Raw genomic sequence first — 10,490 nt, forward strand, 5'->3', positions numbered from 1 at the left:
AATCAGCAACCAAGATAACCCCCCCCCACCTTATCACCTGAATCTCCTCCTAGAGCACCATTGTGTTCTTTTTAACCAAATATCTCTCAGAGGGGCGTGGGGAGTGGCTCCTTATTTTCATCTAAAGTAACAGACAGAGAATCAGCACTTTTGAAACAGAGGGGATTATGGGATGCTGCAATGATCTGTTTGGTGTTTCGAGGCCAAACACTTCAGAGACATGTTTTGTATATCTGAGACCTATAATAAAGTAATGAAAAACAGTATAATAGGAGACCTTTAAATATAGTTTTAATTATTTGTTTAAAAATAATCAAACTATGAATTGTCCTGAATTATGTACAAATAGAAACTGAGTGAAGAAGAGCCTGATGTGCAGTTCATTTTTATTTATTGGAAATCACCAAGCCAAGAAAATAAGTGATAATAGAGATGTTTTTCACAACAATAATAAATGAAAACAATATGATATTATATTATTGAGCTTAATGTAATTATTAATAAATTAACAATGATTAACTTACACACATTAATTCAACATATGTATTGAAAGAAAACACACAAAACAGGACCATGACAGAGGGAGAGTAAAAAGGTGAATGTATTCAGGTACTGTACTTGAGTTTTCTTTTATATTTTGTATTTATACCTCTCCACCAAAAATATCAACTAAATTATGATTTAATAAACCTCAGGGTAATTTAACAAGCAATACAATAAAATGTTCTATACATTTATCCATCAATAATTATAATCCAATTGTATAATACATTTTACTTTTTAAAAAGGATATTCTTTAAATGTTTTAACTTTTTCTTAGTATATTTCCACATTGTGGTATTTTAATTCAATAAATGATCAGAGTACTTCCTACCCGTCTAGTAAATACTGAAGTATGAGGTATTGATGTAAATGTATCCTCATAGTTATCACTAATTCCATCCTCCATACATCATTGTAATTTAAATTTGTAACTAACTTTAATCAAATTCAGTTTATCATTGCTGAGTTTGGTGTGCGTCTCTTTTGTTGGAGCCAACGAGCCGTTTGTCACGATGGTAGCCAGCATTTAACTGCATCGCCCTATAAAGACATGTTGGGGAACAAGTCCGACTGGTCTGCAGTGTAGCGTGTTAAAGTCTGAAAACGTTTCATTTAGCTCAGCTGGGGACTGGGGCGGATACGGAGAGTCAAGGAGTTCACAAACTTTACTTTAGATTATTTTTGCAAAGGGTTTTATTCTATTTACATAATTTCTTGAGGCGGCCTCTCACTGCCTGCTGCCAGTCACTTTTATAGCTGTAGCATTTAGCTGCTTGTTAGTTATTGGAATAAAAGTAAAAACATTTCCTAATAATACGTGAAAACAATAATAAACTAATATTTTATATTGTTGCAGTCATTAAATCTAAAGCCTTGTTCCTTGTTTATATCAGCACTTTGATATGTAAAATCATAATAAAGTAAAATGGAAAACCATTAAAAACCCAATGATCCCTCCACGACTGTCACATTACACATCAATCAATATCATAATACTGCTACCCTGCTCATATGACATAGCTGCTTATATTGTTATTAGAGGGAAAACGGTATTTAAAGCAGCTTGAGTACTTTTAATATTGACCCTAAGACATGTATTATTATATAATGTAATGTATTTTGGTATGATTTATATTTATTACTTGTTGTATTAAAGCGTCTGAGGGAGAGTAAGTGTCAGTGAGTCAGCTTGGACAAAGAGGAAAAAGAGGAGAATCAGAAATGCAGAAAAAATATATGTAATATTTAAGTTAAACATTTTCCCTGGCTGCGGCGTTGAGTGGCACTTCCTGTCTGAGCAGAGCTGAGGCTTTGAGTTCATACAGGAAACAGGTCTGGAAATTAGCCTAAGCTAATGCTAGCTGTGACATTACCCTGTCTAAACTTCACTAGCCAGAGTTGAGTCACTGGGTTTGGTTTTAAATCTGCTTTGTACTCAAGTCTAAATGTAAATGTTTTGATCTTAAAAGACACATTTATATGTACTAATATTCACTATATGTCTGAACAGACGTACCAGCCTCAGATTCTGATTAAACTAAACCTTGTTCAAATATTTAGTTAGTGATTGTGTCTGTAGTTTACTCACCAGTATTTGGAATAAGTTCTGCTGTGTTGTTGAGAAAAGCTGCTGGATTCAGTCGAGTGTTTCTTTAGAGAGAAGCAGAGAGACGTGCAGCTGTTCTGTCGCTCAGACAAACTTTCACTTTCAATTCTGGGAAGTTGAAGCTCTCCTATTTCAGTGTAGCTCCACCTCTCAGTGGCCCACCAAGAGGGAGTGGAGGAGGAACTACAGGGCCAACAAGGCGTTTCTTTCTCCAACGGTTTAGACACCACCAACACTTCAACTCCCATAATCCTTTCTGCTGCAAACACTACAAATACCATCAATCTCAGAGAGTTTAAATGACTAAGTTGTTGTGTGTTTTGGAGCTGAAATTCTACAGTTGACAGAAAAAGAGAAAAGCAAACATTATTAACTTGATTGAGATTTTTATTTAAAGGGCCCATGTCATGGCCATTTCCACTGATCATAATTACATTGTTGAGGTATACTAAAATAGATTTATACTGTGCAATTTTCCAAACTCACATTGGTTTCGCATACAGCATCTCTGTCAAGTATGTGTATTCAGCAGTATTCACTCTCTCCACTAAACGACTCGTTGGAGCTCTTGCCCCCCCCTCCCTGTGAGCCTAGTGTGCTCCGATTGGTCAGCTCGGCCACTCTGTTCTGATTAGTCAACCACCAGAGAGGCTCCGCCCATGTCTAACAGTGCTTTTTCCGGCTCTCTCAGCGGAACATCAGTCTTATAATGGCGTCGGTACAGCCGTATATTTTATACGCTAACTAACCGAACTGTACCTACAACTGTTGTTATCGAAGAGTGTGACGGCCCCAGGGCCTTTGTCTTACGATGGGGTGGAGCTGAAGAGGCTAATCAGCGCGATCACGGACACCTGGCCGGAGCCGAGGTGCTATTAAGCCCAGCTGCCCGGAGTCACACGGCGGCCCCTCTCTCTCTCCAAAGCGGCTCAGCGATCCCCTCGACCACCTATCTCTGCATTTACCACAATAAATGTGCCGTGGTTTTGTAAACTTGTGTATGTCTCCTTGTCTTTCCGTTGTGGCCTACGAGCCGGTCATAACAAAGAGTAAGTTATTTTTACCTGTTATAAACTACTACTGTTTGATGAGAAATCAAATCATGGTTTGCTATATATGAATGATATGTTATAGGATTGCAATTATAAACACGTTATTGCTAGCCTAATATGAACCACTAGCTTTTGTTCATAGTAGTTTTATTACTCTACATTATAGTTGCCGTTCCTCCGAGCTAGCGTTCATATCGTGTTAGCTACCAAGGTAAACAAAGCTAGGTTAGCATATTAGCTGGCAAGCTGTTCATTAGATGGATTAGATAGATCCACACTCCTACCACAACTACTACTAACGAATCTAAAACAACTAAGTTTCTCTAATATTTTGTGATTTGCATTTGATTTCGTCCAGCCAGATCCTGCCGGACAATACATGACAGGACTACCACACTGATGCATCGTCCTAAAAAGCCCCGGCTGCTATAGGAGCAAATCATTCAGGGAAGAAAGGATAGGCCTACTAAGTATTTCCATTAAACTTTATTTTTAGAAATGTACAAAATGAACGTAAATATACATATATATACACACGGTATATCATCAATTACTCCCCGTTCTCACCAGAATGCGTGACTCCACCACGACTCCTTAACACTGCATTGCGTGGTGGAGTCACGAACTTTGTTACATTTACGTGTCTGCACCACGCAAACAACCCCAATGTAAAGTGAATGAGGCTCCTTTGTCGTGGTGCACACACGCATTTCCACAACGTCCCGCAGTGAGCTTTTATTCTATAAAACGTTTTTAAAATCTACTTTATAGCTTGTAGTAACTCACGGGAGGTTTCTTTTATTTTATTTGTATTCATAATCATTTTTATTTTTCGTCAGAATGTATTATGGTGCATTAGTTACGAATTTTTGTTCTCAAAAAACAGTGCATTGTGTGTAATACAACTGTGATTTTTATTAAATTAGTTAGTTTTTAAGGAAGGCCAGAGCTTCAGCTGTGTCAAATAGATTGTTCCTTTTAGTTAACGTTATTTAAAAGATAATTATATTCCTATTTGATCATGTCCCCTTTATTGTATTACGGACACAGAGAGCAATGTGAGCGTCCATTCCCATTCATTTTACACCCGGAAGTAAGTATTATCCTTACTGTCGATTGATTTTATTTACAGTGATATCTGCACTACTCATCGACTCAAAAACACCAGATTATCCTTGTTAATTACACAACATTGATTGGTTTAAATTGTGTGCAATGCTTTTGTATTTTCCCCTTTCGATTCGGAGAAACAAATATTTGTTCGTAGTGTGTGGATGGCAGAAGACACTACACTACCCAGAATCCTCAGCTATGGGACTACACCATGTGCTTAGAACGTGTCCTACCTCCCCCCTTAGGTCACAGGCTCCTCCAACAGTGCAACACAATAAAACAGATACACAGACAAAATAGTGCAGTAAATACAAAAATAAAAATAGTAAAATAGTAAAAAGTGAAATAGTGCAATAAGAGTCTATATACAAGTGATTGAATATGATATATTAGATAAATAATTTCTAAGTAGCAGCCAGATGAATGTTATGGATGTTGTTTCAAAGTTCAGGTGTTTAATAGTCTTCTGGCCTGTGGGATGAAGCTGTCCCTGAGTCTGGTGGTTTTAGTCCCGATGCTGCGGTACCGCCTGCCAGACGGCAGCAGACAGAACAGTTTGTGGCTGGGGTGATGGGGGTCTTTTATAATCCTGAAGGCTTTCTTTAAGGTTAACCTGGTATTTTTACTCCACTACATTTATTTTAGTTACTTTACAGATTTGGATTAATGATGTGAAATATAAACAACCCTTAAATCAGACTTTAGTTACACCTGAGTAAAATTCAGTGAAGGTGATTGTCAAGTGCCAACAATCAGGCGAGATATTTGGTAGTGGGTGCTTGAGAAGGCTAAATATTTATCTGCAGATCCCTATAAAGTATATTCATAACTCATTATTCAATAGTTAATTAAAAACTGTATATAATGGCTATTTTGCACATCCCTTTCAAGATTTCAAGATTTTCTAAGGTTCATTGACATATCATATACACAACTATGGTGTAGTTATGCAATGAATGAAAAACTTGGGTCACAGGTTCCTCAACAGTACATTACAAGACATCTATCGATATGTGTGTACCTCGACCATTAAACATATTCTGCACATTTCTTATACTATCTACACACATCTTATAAGAGTATAATTAATATGTATAATATCAGTTAAAATAAGTGCTTCAACATAGTTAACATTGCAGGAAAGTTGATTGTCAAGTTCCAAAACAAACCATGCAATATATTAGACGTTAAGTACTTTGTCAGGCTTAATATCTGTAGATACCCCCAAAGCTTTTTTCTTATTTAAAAGAAGACCTTAACCTAAAGTATTCTTTCATGTTTAAATAAAGCCTTATTAGTTTGTCTGTTTTGCACATCCTCCTATCAGGCACTAAACTGTTTTATTGTAGAGATCACTTACAGTATCTTCTTGATATTTTCTATTCTATATTATTTATATCATTGACCTTCCACTTTCCCACTATATTAAGAGTATGTACTCTTAATATTTAAATGTTTTCATCAAATATAACACATTCAAAAGTGCTTTACAAAAATGAAAGACATTAAGAAAAAGGCATATTAAAACAGTCATTAAAAAGCAACACAATCTACCTGCATTGCAATTACTCTAAACGTGTAATAACGTGCTTTAACCAGTAGAAGGTGCGGGTTAAAAAACTGTCAAGTTTACAGTGTTAACAAAATAAAATATACTGCTGTTTCTGGTTTAGTTTACGACGGATATATTCTGTTATTGTTTTGATATTTGTAACACAAAAGCGATGTAAAAAACCCACAGCAACACAGAAAAGATGGTCTTAAAATGACCCAGCGGTCTAGGGTACCGCATGACATCATGCCGTACCCGGAACTAAATGGAAGACTCAAATGGGCAGTGACGTATCTCCAATGAGGCGTTTTGAGGAGGTATTTTCTGTGTTAGAGTTTTACTCGCTACAGGGTGTACTTTGAGGGTTTTGACTCTGCACACCGTTTACATGCATAAAAACCTTCATAACACACAAGGGGACGGGTAATAACCGGAAAAGCATGACATGGGAGCTTTAAGATATTTTAGGGGCAACAATTTCATATTCTACTTCCTTCACTTTAGCTTCCTTTCTCTTCCATACAATTATGTTTCCTATTAAACTAAACTGCAATTCCTTTTCAAGGTAAACTATTTTCTCCCGTATTACAGTTCCAGTTTTAAACACAAGGTAACTGTTGAAAACACTGAAACACTACTTGTTAATGTTTAGAAAAATCAGGTTCGGATTTTAATAATCATTATATAATACATTATGGCTGTAAATCAGGGGTCGGCAACCCCTGGCACGCGTGCCACCAATGGCACGCGGCACCGTAACCAGTGGCACACTAGGAATAAGTGGAATAAGTGTACAAAATATTTATTTTATTTTCGGATCCTGAACGAGACCGCCGCCAGAGCGCATCTCCCCGTTACCTGCAGAAGGAAGCCATGCACGCAACGCAGCCCCACTCAAAAAGGCCGATCGCGAGACGTAACATACATGACACTTTTCTCTGTGTGCGGCAAAACAAGCTCGCCAAAATCGCTTCACCAGTCTGGCAGTATTTTAAGGTGTCCGAAAAAGACAATAAAATAGCGGTATGCAACGTGTGTGAAGCAGAAACCCTGCAGCTCCACCCGCTGTGAGCCGGACCGGTGAGCGGAGCAGAACACACAAGAGTTAGACCTAACACACTTAGCTATTTGATCTACCTTTGGAACTAGTTATAAATATATTTATTCTTCACTGTCACTCATTACTGGATCAGTGAGCTGCATGAGATACTGACAGGCTGTCAGGAGAGAGAGAGAGGGGGAGAGAGGAAAAGAGAGCGCTTCCGCTCATTTCTCCCGTGTTATTATCCAAAGTTAATGTAAACTTGAATAATGTAGGCTACTTCATTTGAATGTAATAATTATGTAGGTTGTTGTTTGTGGAAACGCCAGTGAATGAGCCCCATGTTTTAAACCTCACTTTTCACGAGTGTTTTTGTCGAGCTCTTCAACCCCCCTGCACGCCGGGGGCACCGTGATAAAAAAATGTATCAGCGTGCCGACGATCGTGAATTATCAAGGGGGGGCCTTGAAAATTCACGATCGTCGGCACGCTGATACATTTTTTTTTTTAGAATGGCACTTCATATCAAAAAGGTTGCCGACCCCTGCTGTAAATGATAGCTTCTGGTTTCCACGGACTGACCAGAAATATATTTCTGATACATCAAAAACAAATAAAATCTTTTACCTCAAATCGTAATTGACAATGCAGTTTAGTTCATACAATTAAGGAGAACCAGATCAAAAAATCGGTGACATACAGAAAACAGCAACATGCTTTTTTATCCCAGAAAAGTAGTAACAATAATATTGTTTTTTTTTATGTGACCATTTTTTTAATAATTGTCCACATTTTATAATGTTGCAATGAATCCCTCCTACTCGTCCTTCCACATATCAAGGTTTTTATATATCGACAATCATATTTTACATAAAGGGTATCACCAGGTCACTAGCTCTTGTGACATCCTTTTATGTTTCTACATCAGCGTTATTTACAGATGCACTTAACAGTTGATTAATACTTTATAAAGGGAAGATATCCTTTTCTTTCTCGTAAATTATGTATACATACTAAACTATTGTTTTTCAGATACACAGAAGGCATGTTGGACTTGGGTTTATTCTCATCTGTGTTCTCAGTGTGTGCTCGGGCTAAAGACACCTTATCCATTTTTAAGATTAGGATTAAGACTTTGCTTTTTGATAAAGCTCAAAGTTAGGGCTGCCTAGAATCAGCCCTCAGTTTTGCTGCAACTCAGATCTCAAACATAGAGTATTTATATGTCTTTCTACTTTTTAATTAAAGTAAAAGTACTCTTTCTGCACAATGGCCCATTTCAAAATAATGTTGGATTATAATTATTGATTCATATTTTTTGAATTATTTAAAAATGACAGCAGGTGAAGTTAGTGCTGATTTATTTATTTATTTTTAAAGATATGTTTTGGGCCAGAGAGTGACTTCATTAGAGATGCAGGGTTGAAAAGAGGAGAAAGAGGGGATGGCATTACCTACAATGTTTATTGTCCTCAGGATTCAAACCCTCTTCCCTGGCAGCTCTTACCAACAGCAGCCCAATGGTAGATTTCTTTGTTAAATATACCACCATGTATCTTGTGAATTTCACAAAAATATCAATAAAATATTTTCTTAACCTAAAATAATACATGACAAACTATTTGTTGAGGACATTTAGTATTATCTGAAGTAAACTACAGGAACCTCAAACATTGTACTAACCCTAACCCTAACCCTAACTTCCCACCTCTGCAAACAACAGATTGCTTGTGGAGGTGGTTCAGGAGTTACAGGATATCCTTCATTTGTCAAAGCAACTTTCATCATCTGTAATAATGACAGAATGTTAATGCTGTATTAAAGATAACTAACTATGTCCAGCCCTCATTCTCTGCTGTCTTGTTCATCTATAGAAGACTCAGCAGCTGTCTCCATCACGGCCTGCGCTTATTAAGACCTTCTGTGATTCGGCGTTATCAGCAGAGATCGACCACAGCATCCACTGGCCGGAGGAAGATGGATGCGACATCAAAAGTTTGGACCAGTTATTCATCTAGAACAGTGGTCACCAACCTTTTTAAGCCCAATATCACCGACCTCGGCCGAGGTGAAAGGCGAGATCTACCTATTGCAGAATTGAGTGAAAAAGACGGCCCAGACAGTGCTTACTTACAGGCCTTTTATATAGGCTGCATCTGAATTACTGTTACAATGAAGGCTCGATAATCAGCTCACGGCATATAGGCAGGGGTAAAGTGCTCTATTTTATGATTGGGGGGCGGACCTCACCTCCTGGGGGGTCTGGGGGGATGCTCCCCCGGGAATATTTTGTTTTTAATATTGAAGTTAAAAGCATCAATCTGGTGCACTTTGAGAGCAACATGAAGAGATCTATGAATACCTCTCTCAGCACCCATATGAAGCAGAACTGTAAACAGATTTTCTTTTTCTTTATGGATATTTTACAAATCACTCCCCTTTTAAACTGTATTCTTGTTTTACTGCCATATAGTATTTCATACCTGTTTTTCATTTTTTCTCTTATTGTTTGTATAACTATAATGATCATATGAAGGTGTGCCGCGGAAATAATCTTTTGAATCATTTGTGACAAAACCGTTTGAGACCCACTGAGATAATTTAGACTAAAGTGAACTATATCTAAACACTCAGAGAGTCACCTGAGCCCCTCAGTCTGAGAGGAGAGGACTCTCCTCCAGCTTGTTGTGGAACAAACAGCTCCTTATGTCCGTTAGTGCAGCTAGCTAACCAGATGCTAACATCACGGTCCCCGCTGGCACCGGTCCCTCTCTCTCCCTCCCTCTCTCCCTCCCTCTCTCTCCCTCTCTCTCTCTCTCACACTAAATGCGCTATTGCCACACACACACACAGAGCCGAGCTTGAATGACACAAGCACACGTGTATTTCCATGCAACTCTCTGATTGGTATGGTGTCATGCCTCTGTTGCATTCACTGAACACGGGAAATTGCAGTCCTGCCGTCCTCTCTTGTGTCATGATAAGGTTCACGTAAAGCACGGTTAATGTATTATATTATTGAGGTGTCTAAAATATACGTCAATCAAGTGGCACCTGCAAACGAGGTGGTGGATGATAGGTTTACATCTAAAAACTTATTTTTCAAACATTATTATTTTTATTTAATTTGTATTTCTTTTGTTACTTTTTTTTTTAACGGTCCGCGATCTACCCGCACCACACTCGATCGGCCGGTTGGCGACCACTGATCTAGAAGAAGGACGAGGCAGAGTGTGTCTGAGGTGAGAAAACCCCAACTCGTGTTTGGTCTTTGACCGAGCACAACACAGTTTAGAATCTGGGGTTCAGAGATAAATCATGGCAAGACCTTTATTTGAATCATTCCTGATTTCATAGTGATGTAACTATGTTCTGAAAGTAAACAAAGGAGTACAATTTAGGTGTTTCAGATGGGGGGTGGGGGGGGGAGTTTGTGGGAGAGAAACACAGGGATGTAAGACTTTGCAGACCATTTACAAGCACAAAAAACGATATAACACACTACAGGAAAGGGAAAAGCTCATAAAGCCTAATAAGGCCTCTTGGTTGGTTTCTGTATCTTGTGGGATACAGTCATTTAAC

At 38.1% G+C, this 10,490-nt stretch overlaps 1 protein-coding gene across 2 annotated transcripts in view; it reads right to left on the bottom strand.

Annotated features, from left to right (window-relative positions):
• The window catches only part of LOC117479712 (E3 ubiquitin-protein ligase TRIM21-like), a 31,284-nt gene extending 29,023 nt beyond the window's left edge, over positions 1-2,261 (bottom strand). The window contains exon 1 of one of the 2 annotated variants that reach the window (XM_034126801.1): positions 2,132-2,259. The gene's annotated coding sequence lies outside the window, so the exon portion shown is untranslated. Of the gene's footprint in view, positions 1-2,131 lie in introns of both variants that reach the window. The other variant, XM_034126800.1, reaches the window with a different exon arrangement.
• Positions 2,262-10,490: the final 8,229 nt, after the last annotated feature.

Source organism: Trematomus bernacchii, unplaced genomic scaffold (assembly GCF_902827165.1).
Source record: "Trematomus bernacchii unplaced genomic scaffold, fTreBer1.1, whole genome shotgun sequence".
Lineage (NCBI taxonomy): Eukaryota > Metazoa > Chordata > Actinopteri > Perciformes > Nototheniidae > Trematomus > Trematomus bernacchii.